At 42.7% G+C, this 23,750-nt stretch overlaps 1 protein-coding gene across 3 annotated transcripts in view; it reads right to left on the bottom strand.

Annotated features, from left to right (window-relative positions):
- GNG12 (G protein subunit gamma 12) overlaps positions 1-23,750 on the bottom strand; it is a 125,081-nt gene that overhangs the window by 76,878 nt on the left and 24,453 nt on the right. The gene's annotated exons all lie outside the window — the stretch shown is intronic.

Below are 23,750 nucleotides of genomic sequence, written 5' to 3'. Positions count from 1 at the left end.
GCAGTGGTCTCATGCCTGACCTCTTCCCGGGCACTCAGATACCTTGTCTTTTAGCTACACAGACCTATTTACAGGTCCCTACATGCCACACACTCACCCCTCTGTGCCTTTGCAGATTCTGTTCTTTCTGTCAAACACATCCTTTCCCTATCGTATCAGCCTACCTGTAGGCATCAGTTCCAAAGTCATCTCCTCTGGGAAGCCTTTGTGAACTCCTTTGGCTGCCATAGGGACAGCTTTCTCTCTCTGCAGTAACAGTAGTATTCATTCAATTCAGTTGAGAATTATGTACTACTACGGATAATAACAAAAGCTGGTATTTATGGAGTCATGTGCCAGGCACTGTTCCAAGTGCTTTGCATGTTCCTCTAATCTACTCAGTAACCATACAGGGTAGGTCCTTTTATTACTCCATTTAGCAGGTGAGCAAACTGAGGCATAGAAGTCAGCAGCCTAAGGTTATCCAGCTTGTAAGTGCAAGAGCCAGAGTGTGAATAAAAACACACTGGGATAAAAAGTCTCCAAATATGTTCTTTAGCAAAGCAAGCTTTCACTTCATCTTTTAAATCCAGCCAGTGCTGAGGGGATATGTTTTAAATCCAGCCTATGCTTGTTCACTAGGAGAGGGAACAGACACAACTCAGAGCTTGGCCAACTCGATCATACCTCCAACAAGATCATCAGCTTCCCTTAACTTTGCACGTGGATCTAAGTAATAACATGCCCTCTGAAAGCCTTGGCTGACCATTATAAAGGAATGACAGAAAAGACCCTTTCCTTTAAAAGATGCAATATTCGGGGCGCCTGGGTGGCTCAGTTGGTTAAGCATCCAACTTCAGCTCAGGTCATGATCTCGAGGTTCATGAGCTCGAGCCCCACATGTCAGGCTGTGAGCTGACAGTGGGGGGTCTGCTTGGGATTCTCTCTCTCCTTCTCTCTATGCCCTCCCTGCCCCCACCCCCACTATCGCTTGCTCTCTCTCTCAAAAAATTTTTTTAATAAAAGCAATATTCAAGTTAAAAAAGTACACAAAGCCCTATTTTTTTTTTTGGATTTACCTGGCTTCAAATAACTCAGTGAGTATATTCCAAATATTTTTAAAATAAAAGTCTCATGTTGAAAATCTCCTTTTGTTGTCCAGTCATGGCTTTGTCATTCCTTACCCTTCAGTTCCACAGTATGTTTCTTTCCAGCACTATCTAAACTCTCCTTGGATGAATATAAAAAGTGACCTTGTAGGAGGACACTCTCCCCTTTCTCTACCAGTGGGAAAGACAAGAGTTTCAAGATCTGGGACATACACAGACTTCTAGGGAGAGAAAGAGCTCTTTGTAGCTCACGTCAGAGATTGCATCAGGACATTGGCCCAGCCTACCACTCACCAATAAACGCAATTAGCCATCACAGCCCCTCTTCCCACTGCATACAGAATGTAAAAGAAACCACCAACTTCCCATGTATATGGATGTCAACATTATCTCAGTTATTAACAACCAATTGTGTTTTGACTCTTCCTACCTCATCTCCTTCTACAATAAACATTAATCTAATTGTTATTGAGAGGTTTACTGAATGCAAATTATGTGCCAGGCATGGTTGTACCTGCTGGAGATGTAGCAGTAAATGAGGTAAACAAGGCTCCTGATATAGGGGCCCTCCCACTGTAATGGAAGACAGAAAATAAACAAGTACACAAAGAAGTAAGATAACTTCAAATAGTGACAAGTTCTACAAATTTTTCCATATAAGCATGGAGTGATGTGACCTACTGAAGAATTTAACAATGTCTCTCTGGCAGCTGCATGGAGGAGTCTGGAAGAGGTAATAGTGGATGGATGGATCAGTGACCAGTATGAGGCCATTCAATTGTTTAAGTGAGAAATGATGGTACCTTGGGCACAGGATGGTAGCAGTTGAGATGGAGAGAAGTGAATGGATTCAGGATAGGTTCTGGAAGTAAAACAATCAAGACCTGCTGCTGAAGTGGTTGTGGGAGAGGAGAGAGAGGAACGGGTCTAGAGGACACCTAGGTTTTGGCTCAAGCAACTGGGTCAGTGGTGTCTTCTTTAGGGGAGAAACAGGTTGTGCGAGGAAAATCAAGAGTTCTAATTTGAAAAAAAAAAAAAAAGAATTGATTTGATTGACCTTGTTAACTTTGAGCTACCCAAGTGGAGATGTCAAGAAAGCATCAAGAAGTCTTGAACTATTGCTGTCCACTACAACAGATGCTAGCACATGTGGGAATTTAAACAATTAAAGACTCATAAGCCATATTTCAAGTAATCAAGTAGACAAAGTAGTAGCTACTGTACTGAACAGCACAGGTGTACGTATTTGTGTCACTGTAAAAAGATCCACTCGATAGGAATCGTCTAAAATGCATGTGATAACTTGCTAGACTCCATTACTATATAACATTTACCGTCATTATAAAATACAAAATTATAGCCCTGGGAGATCTTTAAACAGCCACTGGATCCTGATCATACCTGCTTCTAGTTCATGTTAATTCTCTAGAAAATACAGAATATAGCACTGTAGGAGGTGGGGTGGGGGGAACATTAGTTTTATAGGCCTGGCTTCTAGCTGTCTTGACTACCATGACTTCCAGCAAATCACTTAACTAACAGGTGCCTCCATTTCCCCACCCACAAAATAGGAAGTGACCCTGAATGGGCTATATTGAGAAACATGTCGGAGAATGTTTCCAGCTCTCAAGACATCTCCACCTTTCCCTAGTCAGATCCGTTCTGATTTCCACTTGCAAATTCTGACATGATGTTATCTCAAATGGCAAAATGGATATAAAAGGGCCTTCAAAACATACAAGGCCCTTACTGTAGGTGTAAGTGTAAAAGATACATGTTCCACAAAGGTGAGGCAAAATATACCCTGTGTCTTGAGTCTATCATGGAAATTTGTGTTACTAGATGTTGCAGGGCTCCTGACTTTATTTTTTTATTTAAAAAAATTTTTTTAATGTTTATTTTTGAGAGAGAGAGACAGAGCACAAGCTGGGGCAGAGAGAGAGGGAGACACAGAGGGACAGAGAGAGAGGGACAGAGAGAGAGGGACACAGAATCAGAAATGGGCTCCAGGATCTGAGCTATTAGCACAGAGCCCATCATTAGGCTTGAACTCACAGACCACGAGATCATGACCTGAGCCGAAGTCAGACACTTAACTGACTGAGCCACTCGGGTGCTCCAGGACTCCTGACTTTATAAAGCAATGCTGTAATGCATCAAAGAATCAGGACAAGTCTTGAGCCCGAAAGGTGAAAGACAGTAGGAACAAAAATGGTGACATTTTCCCTCACTGTGCAAGGGCTTTTGTCCTAGGAAAGGGCACACCCTGAGCAGGTGAACTGGCCTACTTTAACCAAATGGTGCCACCCCATTATCTCCACCTTGAGATGGGCTCCTGCCCGGAAGAGCTGGTCTGGGCTGTTCATCAGGAGAAATTCTCCCACCTGCTCACTGTCCTTAATCCACAGAGAGTTAGAGACTTGAAATTTTGTTTTTAATTAAAGAGCTGGTGGGATGTGTCCTCACCTACTTTGTAGATAATCTGGGGGGAAAGTATCCTGATTATGCCAAAGCTAGTGAGAAATTTTAAAAATAGACATGTAATTCCTATTTTACCAACCTCTATGAGAATACATAAAAAGCCAGAGCAAACAAATGAAATTTTACTCAATATATTGTTTCTTATTTTTCTATGGAAAGGGCAGTGGCACTTTTTTGGTGGTGGTGGTGGTGGTGGTGTGTGTATGTTTCCCAATGACAGTTTTAAAAGGACATCAAACATCTCTGGGCCCACATGCCCACCATCGTAATGCTACCACTTATTTTTGCCTGTTACGCTCCACACACACACGTTATTACGTGACCATGGCCACAGTTCAAATGCTATTGATAGTAAACCCAGAGAAAGCTTTGGAGTTAGAAGGTGAGGTCTGAATGTTGGCTTCTCCACTGATGACATGTAAGTCCTTGAACCATTTACCTGTAAGCCTCAATTTTCTAACGCATAAAAATCCTTTACGCACACAGTTGCTATCTGAATAAAAAGGGAGAATGTTGGCCCAATGCCACCAGGAAAGGCTCCATAAATGACGGCTATTATTTTCTTTTTCCATTTTATTTTAAATATTTTCTGTGTTTCTACACATATTCATAATGATTATTTAAGGGGCCTAAAACCAGTCCTTCATGTAAAAAGTTCCGATTTACTAAGTCACTCCCATACTGCACTAAATAATGCAAATTGTCACCAGTCTTTATTATTATAAATAATATTACATTGGATATCTTCATGTTTTAGCTTTTTTCGCCCCTTTCACTTATTTCCCCAGCTTCCCTAAATTTCTAACAGTAGAATTAACAATTTAAAAAAAAATTTTTTTTTCAACGTTTTTAATTTATTTTTGGGACAGAGAGAGAGACAGAGCATGAACGGGGGAGGGGCAGAGAGAGAGAGGGAGACACAGAATCGGAAACAGGCTCCAGGCTCTGAGCCATCAGCCCAGAGCCGGACGCGGGGCTCGACCTCACGGACCGCGAGATCGTGACCTGGCTGAAGTCGGACGCTTAACCGACTGCGCCACCCAGGCGCGCCAACAATTTTTTTGTTTTTAAAAGGGACTTTAATTAGCATATAACACCACCAACCAAATAATGGGGAATTTGAGATGTTGACATTTTACACATAAAATGGTATTCTTAATGCAGTTTTAATTTCTATTTCTAAGATAATTAGTGAAAATGAACTTTTTTTCCTGTTTATTAATGGTTTGTCACCTTGAAAAATAAGCTTATGTTTTTCTTATTCATAGAAGGATCTTCATATTTTTGTTATGAATTTCAATGAGCTCTTAAATAGTATATGATAATCAAGAGTTAGTATTTGTCTTTGCTATAAATATATTCCCTGTATTTTGAATTTTAGAATAAACACCTTTTAATTTACAGAGCATTTTGATAAATAATAAGCGACAGCCACATTTTGTATAAACCTCATGAGCTATGACATTGTTTCTTGGCAAAATGTTTGGCTTTTGATTGCTTTTCAATGTTCATTTACACCCACTTTTATTTTCACAGCAACCCTGTGAGTGAGCTGTGGAATACGACAATTTGCACTACACGCCTGAGAAAACTGAGACCCACGCAGGCCAGGCAACTTAAACAGGGTCACCGAGCCTTGGAGTTGGCCAAGATTGGACTCAGCCCTTTGTTCTTGGAACCACAGGAACCAAAATAAAGAGATGTGTTTTTGTGCAAATGGATAATTATCTCAAGCACCAATTCTACCTCATTTCCTATTAAAAAGCCTTTATACAAAGCATCAGAGAACCACACCTGCTGCACTAGAGGCTCTCCAGAAATGTTGGCATTTTTAATTCAGCTTTGTTGAGGTGTAATTGACAAGTAAAACTGTAAGATATTTCAAGTGTCCATCATGGCGATTTGATACACATTGCAAAAGGCTTCCTCCTATTTAGTTAATTAATACACCCATCATCTCACATATTGACCTTTTTCTTCGGGTGGGGTGAGAAAATTTAAGTTCTGCTTTTCTAGAAAATCTCAATGATATAATACAGTGTTATCAACTACAGTCAACATGTTTCCCATTAGATCCTCAGCCCTTATTCATTTTACAGCTTAAAGTTTTTACCAACCTCTCCCTGTGTCCCCCCCAGCCCCTGGCAACCACTTTTCTACTGTTTCTAGGAGTTTGATTTGATTTGTTTTGGTTTTGATTCCACATATAAATGATACCATGCAGTACTTGTCTTTCTCTGGCTAGTATTATTTTTAGAGAATCCACCAAAACAATGCCTTATGTAACGGACCATCCTTATAAAGTTAAAATAATCCAAATAACTTAGACCTAAATTAAGTGTTGCTTTACTGTCATTTTTTTTTTTTTTTGAACGAGCATAAACATCACTCTTCTTGCCAGTATTCCTTCCCTTCTGGGCTCAATGAAACCACTCTTCTCTATGAATTTCTATAACCTTTATCACTCTCTACCTTTTAGAGCAGGTATTTTAGTGTATGTTTCACCTCTTCTACTGAGTAAGATCCCAAGGTCCATATCTTATTTGTGTTTGTATCTCCCCAAAATCCTAGCACCCTACTCTGCACAGAGATAACACTGACTCAGTGTTTTAGTAAGAGATGAAGCACTTCATGCAGTTAAGAGACCAAGGTAAAAACAAACAAACAAAAAATACAGTTAGTTAAAAATCAGAGCACTGAAGGCTGCATTAACTATGTGCTTTTTGCTAAGCTGCTCCTTATTCTGGCAAGCACACTAACATGAGACAGTCCTAATGCATTCTTAGGCCAGAAGTCTACATTAGCTAAACAGTACCAAACTACATTAAACAGAATGTCCAACAATGTTTCCAGCCTTGGACAAATCTGTGTAATTCTGTAGATATAGCTGTTATGCTTTTATTTGCAAATTCTGATATAACTCATTCCTCAAAAATTCACAGTGTACACACACACACACACACACACACACACACACACACACACTACAAAAGTCCTGGTTCAGCATTTGGGAAAAACGCAGATAAAAATATGAAACATCTGTTTCCTAATATCAGGAAAATTCACAGGAAACGATTAATGTTCACTAGGGAGAAAGAAAAATAATCTGGATCAAATTATAAAATGAAACTTCCAAAATTCACGATTAAGCCTACAAGTCACTACATCTTCAGAACTGAGGGTGGGGGGGTGTGAGGATTTCACATTTAAACTCGCCACAGTAGAAATATTTTTATTCCGTGTATGTACAAGTAAGCAAAAAAACTGTGTGCCTCCACCCTACGTAATATTCTCAGTTCCTAAGTCTCCCCACTGATATTTATATAACCCTTGGCAGTTTGGGCTGGTATTGTGTATTTTCATAATGTGCTTAGTGTCTTACAGGGTGAATGAAAACCTAGCTAAACTGGATGATGGTCCCTGTAAGGACAGGATGGGGTTCTTCTGAGAAAAATCAAGAGTGGCTTACATCTCCCAAGGACCGACAGGACCGGGCGGTCAGGGCCATAGCAAGGTCAGAGCAAACTACAGATGAGGGTGGTGAGTTCTTCCACTATCCTGCCCCACATCAGCCTCTCTAAGCCTACCACGTGCCCAGCAATGTGGAAGGTGCTGCAGGTACAACAGAGAGCAACATATAGGCCTTCTCCTCGAGGAGCCTACGATAAGTCATGGAAACAAATGAGGAGGTAATTAAGAGCTTCAGCAGCATGTTATCTAATTGCAGTAAGTACAAGGAGCTCTGAGGGCACAGAGGAGGGGCATCTATACCAGTCTGGGATGATCATGGAAGGCTTTCGAGAGGAAGCAGTGTTGGAGCTGAAGTATGAAGAACAGCCAAGGTTAACCAGAAACTCAAAGGAGGGAGTCGTGAGCAAGGCAGAGGAAACAACCTGTGCCAATGCCCAAGAGGAAGTGAGTACCTAGGCCCACTGAGGACTGCAAACTGCTTAATGCACCGGGTTGGGGAGTTTTAGATGCAAGAGAGGCCTCATCACCTAAGAGGCAGTACCAGGCAAAGCCCAAAGGGGGTGACTACAGTGAGAAGCATGGGGCCAACAGAAATGACCCAGGATCTCTAGCATCTTCACATCAGAAAGAACTAGTACTAATTTGGAGCACCTGGGTGGCTTAGTCGGTTAAGCATCCGGCTTCAGCTCAAGGTCATGATCTTGCGGTTTGTGGGTTTGAGCCCCACGTCAGGCTCTGTGTTCACAGCTCAGAGCCTAAAGCCTGCTTCAGATTCTGTGTCTCCCTCTCTCCTGCCCCTCCCCCACTCATGTTCACTCCCTCTCTCTCTCTCTCTCTCTCTCTCTCTCTCTCTCTCTCTGAAAAATAAACATTACAAGAAAAAATAGTAACTAGTACTGACTCACTGACAGGCCTCTGGAGAGCAAGCAGTTAGAGGGCCCTATCAGAGATGATGCTGATCCCCTCCGAGGACAAAGCAATAGCCAGCTACCCAGCCCCACAGATAGGAATAGTTGAGCCTTATCACAACCCCATGAGGAAGACAGAATTATCTCCATTTTATAGATAAGTTGCTGGTTTCAGAAGATCGTATTTAGCAATATTCCTTTCTGTACGTAGATCCTACTTTTGATTAGGGAAACCAACTCTTCTTGGTATGCTTGGGACTTTTGGTTTTAGCAGTGAAAGTTCCACATCCTAGAAATCCTTTCAGTGCCACATACAACCAAGATGGTTGGTCACCCTACTCAGGGTTTGTGAGGTACATACAGTGCACCAAAGGGTTTATGCCCCAGGTTCTTATATGGAACTGGTGCGATGTTAAATGCGATCTAATCCCCAGAAATTAATCTGGACCCTTTGAGCCATGGGACCCTCTGGAAAATCTTGGGGGCTTGGAGGCTCGCAGATCATTTGCAATAATTCTTACTGAATAATATGTTCAAGGCACAAAGAATAGTTGAGAGCCCAGTGATCACTAGCTGTTGTCCTGAAGGGAAAGAACCACTTACTTAATGCTTATAGAAAACAGCAATTAGCCAAAAGACTGGTTGAATTTAATTTCTGCTGTTGTTAACTGAGAGTTAACCAAACACTTTCAGCTTTAACATGTGACGGTGAAAATCTTCCTAAAATAAATTCGTCTACTTACCTACACAGAATATAGCAAACATATTTTCATGTGTCTTTGTTAACTAGGCATCTTACAGTGCCTCACCCCATGGCCATGGCTTATACTGCTACTGTTCAACAGACAGAGTTAAAGTTTAGAAGATAAAGAAAAAGAACACAACACGGCTGCCAAAAAACTATGGTCACAACAGGATGTTACTTTATGACAGTATCTGACAGGCAGGGGGTGGCTGATACATCTATAGAGAATGAATGATGGCAAAAAACTGGGCCATGCAGAATTACAGAAAAGAAAATGACCAGGTGATGAGGGACCGTAAGGCAAGCTGAGGGCCAAGCACAAGCTAGCACAACTTCCCCCCAACCCCCAGGTGGGATCTGTGTGATATTCCTCAGACACTTCTGGCTGCTCAAGCACAAAGGAAAGGGCAGAAAACAAATGGTTAAACTGATAGAGTCCACCAGTTTACAAATATCTCTTCAATAGCCTAATCTCCAGGAACTCCCCACTATCTTAATGATAATACTTTGCTAGAGGGAAAAATAGCCTTAGCTTGACAATAGCTAGGCCTCCAATAATCTAAAAAATCCTCTTTAGCATGTAGAAATCCCTTTAAGAAACTTCCTCTTGACTTTACCTCCCCCAACCCCACAGTATATAAGCAGTCACTCTTCACGACCCCAGAGCAGCTCTTCCTGCCCACGGGGCCTGTCCTCGTGCTTTCATAAAATCACCGTCTTGCACCAAAGACGTTTGTCTTCAAGAATTCTTTCTTGGTCGTTGGCTCCATACCCCGCCAACACCCTGAAAACCCATCACCAGGGATTGTGGAAGAGATGATGGCTTCACTTGAGCTTTTGCTACGGTGCTATTGAGTCAGGCATCTGCCGTACAGGGTTCTGGTCTGAGAAAAGGGAGCATAAGCTCTTCAAGGGGTCTCCTTTCCTTGCAACAGGGGTATGAGTGAAATAGCCCATGCGGCCTGCAGGCAGCAGAAGATGCAGAGAGACTTCAAACTGATAGGAATCAAGGGTCCACCATTGAATCCTGACTCAAAGGCATCCTCCCAGAATCTCAGTTAATGTTAGCCAGACACAATTCCCCACAGTGAGAACTCTCCCTACACAGGAATGGAGATAGGAGCCTTAGACTCTTTCTCTGGCGACAATGATCTCCAACATATTTCTGGTTACTTTTCAATGAAAAAAATATTTTCGAAATCCAACCATGCTTGAATAGAGCTATTAAAAAAAACAGCAACAACTCCTCGGCAGGGTTGAACTTTTATTAGCCTCAGAAAACTTAAGAAAACAAAAAGTAAAATTGAGCAGCATTTATCACTGTAATATATAACTATGTTTCCCTCTGCAAGTTCCAGCTTTATGGGAGTGTCCCGGGTAACTGAGTTTCTGCCACATGGTGAAAATAATCATTTTGTCCACTGGGCTTAGCTCTCTAATCGTTATCACTCCTTTCGATGACATACTTTCTGTTGGATGCTGAGACAGCGAGGAAGACAGTCATCCCACAAATATTCAGGTGATGTCTGCTGCACAGAGTCAGGCAGCATAATAAGGGCAGGATGCAGCAAAGGGCACTGCCTGGAGCTGGATCAGAAAAAGCAGACAGGGAAGGTTTTGGTTTCACTCTGCCAGACCTTTGACATGGATGAGCTACTTCTCCGGGCCTTGGCCTCAGAAGCAAATGATAAATGCTCCTTAGCTGATGCTAGGAGCGGCCACCCAAACCCTGGTTTGGGGGCTTTGACTCCACTGAGTGATTCAGTTTTAAATTGTAGCCACCAAAACGGGTGGGCATTGAGTGAGAGTCCCTTGGTCACTGAAAACCAATCAAAGGAGTAGATAAGATATAGATTCTAAGGACTTGTTCATATTTTCCTATATCATCAAGAGATCAATAGCTTACAAAAACAAATCCCACTGTGTTCAACATAATCCACTCAAAGACATAACTCTACAGTAAGAAGACAAGTCTTAAGAAAACCAACACAGTGGGCACAACCTCTCTGTTCCTGCACCTACCACTTGCTGCCTGGATAAAGCCACCTTTGCTGCCTCTACTGTTAACATTAGTTTGTACCCTCTCCCAGACATTCTCATGAGCTTTCCATTTTATATACATGCTGAACTACACAATCTGATGACCTTCCTTTGGGGGAATGCACAAGCCTGAACTCACTGCAACAGAAAAAAAACAAAAACAAAAACAAACAAACAAAAACCTACCACCCAGAGCCAAGGGAAAAACAAACAAACAAACAAACAAACAAACAAACAAAACCCCTGTTATTCACCATACCTCTAGGAAGGGATTTAACAGCAGCCCAGGGCATCTGATGATGTTCTGTACAGCTAGCCATTTCCATGCTCAACTCGTCTCCTTGACCCCCCAACCCCATTTCTTATTTGTTTATGCACCTGCATAGGCAATTTGATTATAAGGCCTTGTGACTGCACAGGCCATACTTTATACTTCTATGTATTTTTCTTCCTTCCCACAAGAATGAGCTGTTTGCTTAACACATCCTAGGTTTCCAATAAACGAAAGGGAGGAAAAAAAAAAGCCCTAAACGTTCATGTTTATAACTAATTGTGAATCCAGAAATTAGGTTCCTATTTATCTTCTATTGCTTAAGCTAGGTTTCGTTCCTATGAACATATCTCCCCTACAAGTGCTGTGGACACTGATGATGTAAGGCAGTCTTTCTTAACCTTTTAAGACACCCACTTTTGATAACCATAAAAACCTTCCCTTCCCTAACCAGATTCTGATGTGCCCTTTCCATGGCTGTTTCAGGAAACTGATGTGCGTTCTCAGTCTCCACTGCTGGATCCTCTCCTCTCCCCTAAATCCGGTAACTTTCAAATCTACATCTCTCCATCCCCAGCCTCTTCTCTGAACTCTAGTTATTTATCTGACTGACTTCTTGATATTTTCCCAAGGATGCCTTATTAGGATCTCAAGCTTAACAAAGGCCACAACCAAATTCTTAAACGATCCCCCCACACTGCTCCCCTGGGGCTCCCAGTGCTGGAAGCTGGACACCACCATTCATGCCTTTGCTCAAGCCCAAATCCTCATTCACCTTTGGCTCCTTTCTCACCTACTGTTCATCTAGTCAACCCACCAGCAAATCCCGTCAGCCCTACCTTCAAGACATCTCGGATCCAGTCACACCTCAGGGTCTCCTCCAAGTCTCCTGGTCTGAGCTGGCAGCATCCCCATGGGTCTCTGGGCTTCGGCCGTGCTCCTCCCCCCATTCCAAGTCTAGTGTCCCTCAGCAGTGGGGGTGTCATCTTTCTTCACCTTACTCCCCTGCTCAAAACTCTCCAAGGGCTTCTAGGCATGTTTAGCACACGAGCTAAATCCTCGGCTTCCTGGGTTCTACATGAACTGGCCCTGGCTCACTCTACCCAGACACACTGACCTCCCCTTCTCCTCAAATGCGCCAAGCAATCCAGGGGCCCCTGGCTGGCTCAGTGAGTAGAGCCATATGACTTTTGATCTTGAGGTTATAAGTCTGAGCCCCAAACTTGAGGTTGTAAGTTTGGGCCTAGAGATTACTTTAAAAAATACGTATTTTAAAAAGTATTTCTTATGTAGAAACACAAAAGCAAAACAAACAAACAAAAAAACCCAAATATGCCAAGCTATCGCCTGCCTCGGTGCTGAGACACATTCTTCCTCCTGCTCCAACTCACACGCACTTTTCAACCTCACTTCCTTCAGGTCTTTGTGATGAGTGTCCTCTCCTCAGAGAGGCCCTACACTCTCCTTTCTTACCCTGCTTTGCTCTTCTTCATAGCACTTAACACTTCCTGGCATTCTATTTGCTATCTTACTGAATTATTATCTCTCTCCTTCACTGGAATGTAAACTCCACAAGAAGAGGACATTGTTTATTCACTGCTGTACCCACCATGCCTGAGGTGACGCCTGACAGGGACTACGTATTTTTTTTTTTTTTGTCACTGAATGAATGCATATTCTCAAATAGCCAGAAATATTTTATGCAACTGAATTTTTCTGTTTATATTATGAAAATATTCCCCCCTTTCCCAAGCAAATCATCACATAGTGTATGGTTTTTTAAATGACCCAGCTCCCTTGCTTAGGTTTGGATATGTCTGCCATCTTTCACACACCCCACTGGGGGGTGGACCAGGGTGCCCCACCCCCTGAGGGTCAGTGATGTGGTGGGTAGGCTCAACGTACACAAACTCATGGCTATGTCGAGTTTTTATCCAAGCATCTGACATGTTTTATAGCCTTTTGCCTCTTACTAAAGCCTTAAAGCTTTATTACCTTCAAAAAAAAAAATGCTCAGAGAATTCAACTAATAAAGAGACTGTCTGCCTTATTTATGGTAATGGCAGTGTTTCTTTCAGTTAATTCTGAATAGGGCTGGCTCAAATTTCAATGCCAAGTGGTTTGCTACACTACTTTTGTTGTATGCTCCCAAAGCAGTTTGGTCCCAGTGGCCAAAGATTATACTATGGAACATTAAGAAAACTTTTTGGAAAAAAAAAATAGAAAGGAGCACAGATTTCTCCTGCCAGGTATCTTCTATACATTTGGATTTTCTGGTGGCTTCTTCAATATGGGTGCTTTTCAGAAAAGCAGTGTTTTCCTTCATGAATGAACCCCATTTATCATGATACGCCAAGTGGTCAGTGTTAGCTCCGAGGGGACAGCCATTCTCCCAGCCGTCTGGCATTTTCCCAGCATGGCAGTGAATGCCACCCTGCAGAGACCAGTATCTCACTCTCTGAATTCCACCTTTCTCTCCTTTACTTGGCCTCTTAGCAGACCTCAGCTTCAGAGAGTTCAATCAGCGACATTTGTCTACTGTGTCTTTTCTCCTTTTCTAAAAGCATCATTTTTCTCGAACTTTTGTAGGTGAAACTTTGGACCTCTCATGTAAACACAAGGCATTATTAATTTCCAATCACTTGAGAAATTAAGTCAGACATAGCACGGTTCAAGGATATGGTCAAATTCTGACACTGGAGTTGACAAAAATAGAAAACAATGATCCATATCAGTTCTGCCCTTTGACCTCCTTAATAAATAAAATACAATAAATCATATGCAAGTCACAGTGAACTTTTTCTTATATGTGTATTTCTTTAAAGCTTAAAAGTTTTGAAGTTTGTGACATGGTATCTCATTTAATCATTTAGGAATGCAAGTTGTTAGGCTGGCGTGTCCAAAAAGGAAAATGGGGGGCGCCTGGGTGGCTCAGTCGGTTAAGCGGCCGACTTCAGCTCAGGTCACGATCTCGCGGTCCGTGAGTTCAAGCCCCGCGTCGGGCTCTGTGCTGACAGCTCAGAGCCTGGAGCCTGTTTCAGATTCTGTGTCTCCCTCTCTCTGACCCTCCCCCGTTCATGCTCTGTCTCTCTCTGTCTCAAAAATAAATAAACGTTAAAAAAAATTAAAAAAAAAAATCAAAAAGGAAAATGGTAGATATTGATTATCAGGCATTTCGTCATCCAAGTCAAAAACTCCCAAAAAATCAATTCTTTTTTTTTTTTAACCACAAATCTGGATTCCTAGAACATGTGTGTTTGTGTGTTTATGTGCGACTTAACTCTGCAGTCCTTGCACCCCTCTCGGGCTGTACAAGTGGCCTTTTCCCCTCTGTTCTCTGAACATTGAACATGGGCAGAGCCAACATAAACTATACACTAGTGACATTCTGAACGACCCTCAAATTCCTGCTCTCTTCTGCAAAGTTTCACTGCCAACCGTCCTAAAGCTCCCCCCGCCGCTTCCCTCAAATAGTGTTTTATATTTTCTTCTCTTCACTTAGCTTGGTTGGACAAGTATTTTGTTAACAGTCCTTTGGCCAGTGTCAGGGTAGGGCTTCTGGCAAAAGTCAGGGTTGCAGCATTTCAGAGGCCTAGCACTAACTCTAGAAAATATTCCTCTATTTTAACTCTTTTACTCCTCTTTTCTTCTACCATGCAAAAAGGAAGAAGAAAAAAAATTTAAAAACTTTCATACATTCAACAAAGATACATCCAGCCACAAAAACAGTGCCATCTGGCTTAAAACCAAAAGAATCTTAACATCCTAGCTGGGGGCTTACAAGTCCTGAAGCCCCTAACACAGATAAAGTCTTATAAATAAGTCATATCCAAACTTGAACTTCTGCCTTTTTTGCTTTTTCAGTTTACTTATGTGAAAATGTGGCCAACACTATGGTGGTTCAGCCTCCCCGTAGCCCTCAACATTTCCCTGCTAACGGAACCCCAGTTTGTTCAGGAAGAGATGCTGTGAGTTCAGAAAAGGTCCTGGCCTGAGGGGGAGCTTTGTGGGGGTACTGGGAAAGGATTCTGCCTCCTCATAAATGACAGAAGCAGCATGGTAGATCCCTCACTGGTTCTCAACTTTGAAACTGGTCATGAGACACAGAACTGTGACAATCGTTTAGTGACCACCAGAAAGAAAGTCTATGTTTTAAACCCAACACCGCAAACAGGGTAGATCAAAGGAATGGAGACAGACAGAGCCATAGTGGCAAAGGGCAGAAGCAGCTGTCTTCTTCAGACTTTCTGAAGATCTGGAGAAATAGCTCCCTACTTGTTAGGGCCTCAGTTAGTCATGTTTTCTGTCATTTACAGCCTTGACACAAGTGAGACGATAAAAGAAAAAATTATGGCTTAATTTGGTTTCCCTTAACTTAGACGTAAGAAAATTTGCTTGGCAAACCTCAAGGTAATAGGGCCAATATAACTTGCTCTTGCTTTATTATTTAGCAAAGAGGCCCTCAAGTCTTTCTCAATCCACAGTGATCGTTCGTTGGTTCGTTTGTTCATTCCTTCCTTCCATCTATCCAGCCAGCCAGCTATCTATCTAACCAACCATCCATCCACCCACCCATCCACAATCCCTCTTTTATTCTGCCAACAACCAACTGCTGAGCCCCTACCCTGTGCTGGGCACTGGGGATACGAACAACCCAAAGGACAAAAAAAATACTATACCCATTTTAGAGTTAAGGACACTGAGATTGAGAAGGTTTAGATATTTTTTACAATACCACAAGTCTACAAGTGGCAGAGCTATGAGTCAAATCTAGAACTATCTGAATTCATAAGCTTGTGCTTTTCACTATACCATGCAGCTTCAAACCTACCCATCACTTTGCCGTCCTAATTCAGAAATAATTAAAAGTGTATTGATTTTAATATTCTGCAATTCTTACTACCCCCACCTCACCATCTGCAGTTAATCTAAAGTAGTTACACTAGTACTGTATCTAGACATTTTGTCTCACCAAGACCAAATGTCCACTGTCTACCTGGAAGTCTGACTGACACTGTGTTTACAGGATGGCAATGCCACCATGATGACTTTTGCTTCCACATTCGTCTCGACTCTATTGGCTACTGTATGCTCCATCATTTGGGGACCTTTTCTACCTTACCAGTGCCTGGTACTCTCTGGCACGTGACAGGTCCTCCCTACATATCTGCTAATTAAACGAAGAAAAATAAGCCAAAGAATAAGATGCTGTCTCAGGAAATCCTGAATGCCAGTTCTTAAGACTCTTAGTTTAATGAGTTGATATCACTTCTAAGACCTTGGCAGAGAGTGCCAGTCCAGAAGGCGCATAATAAGTTGCTGACTGAGCAATCTGTACATGATGTTTATAGCAAATATATTTTTGTGAAACCCTAAACAACCCAAATGCCTAGTACTTGGATACAAAGTTAAACCAACGGCTACTTACCAGCCCAGGGGATTATTTTATCGCCTATTGTACGGAGAAAAGATGTAAACTATGAGGACCCAGGAAAAGGGCAACATGAACCAAGGTTAGATGCAAAAGTAGACGAACAAAGAGGATGTACACACTGATCCCAACTATGCAAAAATACACACATGGACACGGGCATTAGAATGAGAGTCTAAACTCCTCAGAACAGTTCTCAAGTGTCCAATAAAAATTCAGAATCTAATAGAACCACTCACAACTGGCTTTTCTTTCTATTGTTTTATTCCCACAGACCTTCCTATGATCAATATGACAGAATTCTTACAGAACACATCTTCACAACTGAACATGTGACCAGTTTTGAAAAACATGCTTTCTAGGTACCTATGATGACAATGAATGCCCTAACTGGTAAAAGACATCCATTTATTTGCCAGGCTCAACATATACATTGTTCTCAGTGTCTGAAGGCCATGTGATAATGAATGCCCTATGTGTGTGTATGTGTGTGAAAAGCACAATAAGTGACACTTTTCCAAACTATATATCAGATAATCCAGTTTTCTTTGCAGGAACAATCACTCCTTGCTGAGACTGGCACACTCGGGGTGCTTTCTGCTTAAGACCTGCATTGCCATACCCTTCCCTTGGCTAAATCAGGCTTCTTCCAGAATTTCTGAACTTGGGCGCACCTCCCTCAAACAACAATGGGTACCACTTCTTGAATATTTCGCTATATACTAAACATAATTGTAAGCACTTCTTATGAACCCCACTTCAACTTTGTTTCCTACTCTAACCCCAAACACAGAGTATATGGCATGCAGCTCAGTAAATACATGTCTACCCAGAGTTACACTTTAGTGCATTTAATTCTCATGTCCACACTGAGGAAGTATTATAATTATTAACACTTTACAGACGGGGTCCAGAGAGCTAAAGTCAATTGCTCAACAAGCTAACATTTTGCTAAGGTCAACAAGAAAGGATTAGTCTTACTTCACTTCTCCCCATTTCAATACCTGGCTCATTCAAACTTGGAATATCACACTTTTATGAGTTAAAAATTAACTGATAAGACACAAAAGTCATGTTCACAAGAATAATGTCTAAAATTCTTTTTCCACTCAAACTTAACTTGTCCTGCCATCAAAATGCAGACCCTTGAAAGGCAGAGACCTCCTACCCATCAACGCTTCACTGGAAGATGGAAATACTCTAAGAGGTGTCACCAAGTACGAGACATAGAGAAAGGCAGTCCCATTGCTTGTCCAGTGCTTACACATACAAGCACAGTTGAGTTAGGCAGCTCAAAACCATGAGTTCAACTGACTATGGGGAAAACAACAACAACAACAACTCAAGTACGAATAACACAAAAGTAAGACCTAACATTCCACACCTGAAATCTCAAAAAGCCCAACTAGGGTTATGTGGCTTAAGGAAAAGGGCCCCTTGCTGTGGTAGTTCTGACTTTGGGAAAATCCCAAATCCCAGATGAATTCATTCAACTGATTCGAAGTTACACTTTTCACACTTTGCCTGAAGAAGTTCTAACCTAGAGGGGCGCCTGGGTGGCGCAGTCGGTTGAGCGTCCGACTTCAGCCAGGTCACGATCTCGCAGTCTGGATGGAATGCCCTCTGTCCATTCAAGTCCAGTCAGGCCCTGCTAACTCCAACTCCTCCAAGCCAACTCCCTCAACCCCACCTCTCTGACTGACTTCTGATCACCTTCCTATATGTTAAGCCCTTTTGTGGAAATAAACAGACTCCCTTGAGTGACCTCAATTATGAGACACTTATTGTAAGTATATAGAGACAATAAGAGCCATGGGCCAGCCCTCACGGAGACCAAAACCAAACCAAACAAACCAACAGGCCAAGAACTGGAAGGAACCAGAACAGCCTCCACAATTAGATTCTCTGGTCTCCCAACAGCAGCAGGAGTGTGGAGTCCCATGCACTGACGACCCAGCCTCTTCCTCCCTGCTTCTGTTGCTCCTGCCACACATGTTGGGTCTTCCCTCTGCTTCCTCATAGTTTCTGCTGACTCAAAGCCTGCCCAATGGCCTCTCTGAGATTTTATTTCCAGCCCACAGATTAGACTGCCACTGGGCAACTGTCCCTGCCCTGGGTGTCTTTCATGCACAAATTCTTATAAAGAATCTGACTAGGCCCATTTTACTGGGTGCATTTTACTAGGCTGAGCAGTACTGGGCTGTGACCTGGTCAGAGCAGACCAGGATGCTTGTTAGACTATGGCTGCCTGAGGATCAGGGGCTCTTCTTGATCCAACCAACTGTGGCTGAGAGAGAAAGGGAAGGGAAGAAGTCACATTAGTTAAGAACATGGCCATTTTTAACAAACAGTTTGGGCCGCTACCCGCAGCAGAAATTGGACTTTTCAGAAGGGGCTACAGACACATTTATTAGTCCCTCTGGTGAATGGCTCTTTTCACATCTCTAATGCCCTTATAAAATATGCATTCCTAGGCCTGGCCATGGAGGACAGAGCACTGTATACTAGCCTATAGTCACTTCATGCCTATTTGTCCTGATACTGTACTTAAGCAGGTAATGCCAGATAACCCAGAACCACAGGGTACTCATGGGTGAACCTCCCTGGAGGACGGACTTAAGTTCTCACGGTGTCTGCCAGGCACTGCAACTGTTTACACACACTTCTCACAGAGCAATTCTCAAACTTTTGGTCTTAGGACCCCTTTATACTCTTTAAATTGAGGCTCACAAAGGGCACCTGTTTATTTGGCTTAACCTATTGATATATTCACTGTTAGAAATTAAAGCAGAAGTTTTGAAAATCTTCATTAATCCATTAAAAATATAACTGATAGGGAGGGGTGTGTGGTTGGCTCAGTCGGCTGAACGTCCAACTCCTGATTTCGGCTCAGGTCATGATCCCAGGGCTGTGGGATCGAGCCCCATGTCAGGCTCCACGCTGACCATGGAGACCGCCTAAGATTCCCTCTCCCTCCACCCTGCTCCCTTGCTCACACTCTCTCTCTAAAAACACCAAAAAACTATAAATATATTTATATGTATAAATATAAAACTGAAAAATCCATCAGATCTCAACAAAAGCAGTATTTTATGAAAAACAACTGTTTTCTAAAACAAAAAAAAATTTAGTGAGAAGATATTTACATTTTTGTAAACCTACTTAATGTCAAGTCTGCAAATCTCTAATAGGAAACAGCTAGATTCTCATTTCTGATTGAGTCCAATCTGCTGTGTGATATGTTGTTTCCATTGTCATATATGAAGAAAGTATAAGCTTATACAGATATAGATGGAAAGGCTTTTCAGATAACTGTGGATATGTTTCTTTGATACCATGCCAAAAGTTAACAGGAGATGATTTTCTTTTAATTATTTATTTTTGAGAGACAGCGAGAGATAGAGCATGAATAGGGGAGGGGCACAGAGAGAGGGAGACACAGAATTCAAAGCAGGCTCCAGGCTCTGACCTGTCAGCACAGCACCCGCCTCGTGGCTTGAACTCGTGAAGTGCGAGATCATGACTTGAGCCGAAGTCGGACGCTTGACCGACTGAGCCACCCGGGCACCACTGCAAGAGATGAGTTCTTAAAAGTTACCTCAATCGCTTTCAGTGAACTTTTCACACTCTGCTATATGAAATTGAATAATCTGTCTTGCATTTGAATAGAACTTTTACCCAGGCAGGGTTTGTAGCATACACACTGGTCATTGAGAAACAGTGGCTCCCTGATTCCACAGGTATTCCAAATGTTGACACATTTCATCACACAGGATCAAAAATCACACTCATTAATATCACCACGGATCTCACCGGAACGTCTTTGAGTATACTGGAAGTAATGCGTGGGTTGTCGCCAAGCTTATGGGGGCAGACACAAGTTCTTTAAAATTCCAATTTTTGCTTGCAAGCTAGAATTTCATCACAGGCAACACATACTGACAGTTGTTTTTTTTGAAGTGACAGCCTCACTTTGTTCTTTTTCGAGAAACTGTCCACCAAATATCCAAGTCTGAATAGTCATAGTTTGTCTATCAGACATTCTTTCAAGTAAAAATGGGGTCAGTTCAGCTTGCAACTCAAATAATCGCGCAAGTGTTTTTCCTTGAGACAATCATCACACTTTATTATCAGAAGGGCTTTATTCTCCTAATTGTGCCACAAAGAATGTTAAAAAGCTGTGCCTTCAAGGATTGAGACTTAGTAAAGTTGATAATTTTTACTGCTTCAAGGATATACTTATGTGAAAATGGCTTTTTTTTTTTTAACTGTGAGTGTGTGTGGTGGTGAGGAATGTGGGCACTAATACCATTTGGTGGCACTGCCTTACTTATGATTAGGCACGAAGAGTTTCAGCCACCACTGCTTTTGCATCATTCTAAATGTCAATAGGATGAAAAGGTCAAATAATATCTTAATATTACAAAAATAAATTTGATGTTGTGGATGCCCTGGAAGGATCTTGAGACTCCCAAGGTCTTTGAACCTCACCTTGAAAAACACTGTTCTGAAAAGTGCTGAATAGGGGCGCCTGGGTGGCTCAGTGGGTTAAGTGTCTGACTTCGGGTCAGGTCATGATCTTGCAATTCGTGGGTTTGAGCCCCATGTCAGGCTGTGTGCAGAGCCTGGAGCCTGCTTCAGTTTCTGTGTCTCCCTGTCTCTGCCCCTTCCCCCTGCCCTCTCTCTCTCTCAAAAATAAACATTAAAAAAATTTTTTTTAAGTGCTTAATAAATATTCCTGAATCCCTCAATGAATGAATAAAACTTCATATTAAGCATGGAGGTTCTGGAAAGGTTTCATGGATGAGGTACTTTTCCAGTGGGGCCATCAAGACCACACAGGTTGTGTAAAGGTGCATGAGGTGGGGAGGAGCTTGAGCAAAGGGAGAGGTAGAAATATGCAGGGAACATAACTGGAGCAGAAGCAGAAGAAAATCTAACTTGAGATGAGCAGCACCTTACGTGTTGCAAAGCACGTTCACACTGCCTCCCATCTCCATCAGTTCCCCACAACAGCGCCTCAAGACGGGGTTACCAACCCCTGTGGTGCAGGGGAGGAGACTGAGGTCAGTCTGCAGCTCTCTAAAGGCAGGGACTATGCTTGCTTTCCCCATAATGAATTTTGAAGCCTCACACACAGGTCAGCACAACAAAGGCACACAATGAATGTTCATGGAGTTAAATGAACAAATGAGGCTCAGAAAAATTCGTCACCTGCTCAAGATCCCACAGCTGGGAAGCAGTGGCTCCAGCACCAGACCCAGGTTTTCTGGCACCCTATCCCATGTGGTTGCCACCATACCCTGATGTCTTCAAAGCAACAGAAAGCACAGCCATGTTGTGGGGGGATTGGATATCAGCATGAGTGGCCTATGAACTGAGGAATTTGGGGTAAGGGAGATACATGATCGCATTTGTGGGGCAGAGGAAGAATCCCAACGGGATCTAGGAGGCATGGAGTAGTGAAGGACAGGAGAGACCAGTTTGGATCCTGTGTTCATGGTCGAAGTGAAAAGACAGATGGGGGTGGGGGGAGTGTCACACTTCACAGATTTCCCCTAATTCTGACACTTCACTGTGTGAATTTGGACAAGTTAGCCTTCCTGTTTGATCCTTACTTTCCTTATCTGCAGAACAGGATAATGATCATATAAAATTTCATAGAATCACTGTATTAAATAAAATGCACACAAGGCAACCAGCACAGGTCTCATCTCAGCTCACTGAGTATCAGCTACATGAAAGGAAGGAAGGCTAAGAGGAAAAGAGGGAGGAAGGCAGAGATGAGATGGAAGGAGGAAAAAGGGAAAGAAGGAAATGCTTGTTGAATGCCTGAGTGAAGGTGGGCAGTGCCACAGGGAGAGCTGATCTCCAAGCCCTGCTGTGGTTTCAAAACTAGAGAACATAAAAGAAGCATCAGCTCATTCTAAGCATTCGAGCCTCGGTAAGCAGAAGGGGTGGATACACAGGTGGCCACGGGGAATCCAAACAGAGGTGCCAAGGAGGCTTGGTACTATGGATGCCAAAGGGCCAGATTTGCAACAAAGATCAGGAGGTCCTCCAGGGAGAGGGAATGGACAGTCTGGGAAAGGCCCAGAGTAAAGGATCAATTAACATTCTGGGACGTAATAAATGAAGGCAAATGGGGAAAAAGGAGAAAACGGGATCAGAGATACACAAAAAAAGGAAGCACTTGCTTAAAACCATTTTTAATGGCTCCAAACCCTCATCTGCAAGGCACACTTAGGCTCTATCTCTGCCTCCAGCCAGGCATTCCCGCTGCTCTGCCAAGCCTGACATTTGATGCTTGCATGACACCAGACTTCTGCAGACTCTGCTCTGTCTGCCTGAAAGGCATTCACTGCTTCCCCAAAAGCAGATTTCTCAAAAAGTGGCACTTGTAGCACTTTTTGTTTTTAAATGTGTGTTTATTTAAGAGAAAGGGGAGGGGGAGAAAGGGCAGAGAGAGGAGGACAGAGAGTCCCAAGCAGGCTCCACACTGTCAGCCAACAGCCCGCCCGACGTGGGACTCGAAATCACAAACTGGGAGATCAAGACCTGAGCCAAAATCAAAAGTCGGATGCTTAATTCACTGAGCCACCCAGACGCCCCAGCACTTATTATTTTTAAGGTCATCTGTTAAGATTATGGAGAGACAAAACTATCATTAGAGAGAACAGTGCTCAAAGTGGTACCTTGGAAGCTCTGTTCCGCTCATCATCCCCTAGGCTAGTCCAGCTGGCTACCTCCCCCGGCCCCACCTGCTGTGGCCGCCACGCCCCACCTCACACTCGCCTCTCCCTGCTCCTTTCCCAGCCTCCCCCTGGACCCTGCTCCTCCTGCTGCAATAGAGTGAGGTGTGTCTTTCCCCCAAGACAGGACCCTGTCCCAGATGTCTCAGATGCCCAGTCCCAGCTGTGGGGCTGAGTGGGCCAGGAAAGCTGGGATCGAAGGCACCAGAAGAGGAGCAACAGACAGAGGATAGGTACTGTTCGTGTGAGAAGAGACCAAAGGTGATAGACACGTCCAGAAGAAGTTAGTGCATTTCCCAAATGTTAGACAATTAAGGATCTAAAGGATGCATTCTCATCTGGAGAAGTATTGCCCACTGCCTACTCCAGGGGTGGAAATTGGTTCTCAGGGAAGGGAAGTAAAACAATTCTTAGATATTACATAGTTCATGTCCCTCCAAAGCTCAACCCTACCCAATAAAAATCTTATTCTTTATCTCACTTATTATATTTATCTTAGTGGGGGAAACATTGAAGTTAATTTAAATTTAAGCTAATTAATTTAATTATATATATATATTTTT

Source organism: Prionailurus viverrinus, chromosome C1, assembly GCF_022837055.1.
Source record: "Prionailurus viverrinus isolate Anna chromosome C1, UM_Priviv_1.0, whole genome shotgun sequence".
NCBI lineage: Eukaryota > Metazoa > Chordata > Mammalia > Carnivora > Felidae > Prionailurus > Prionailurus viverrinus.
Note: the sequence above shows the minus strand (reverse complement) of the source record. Positions and strands in the feature narration are given on the sequence as shown.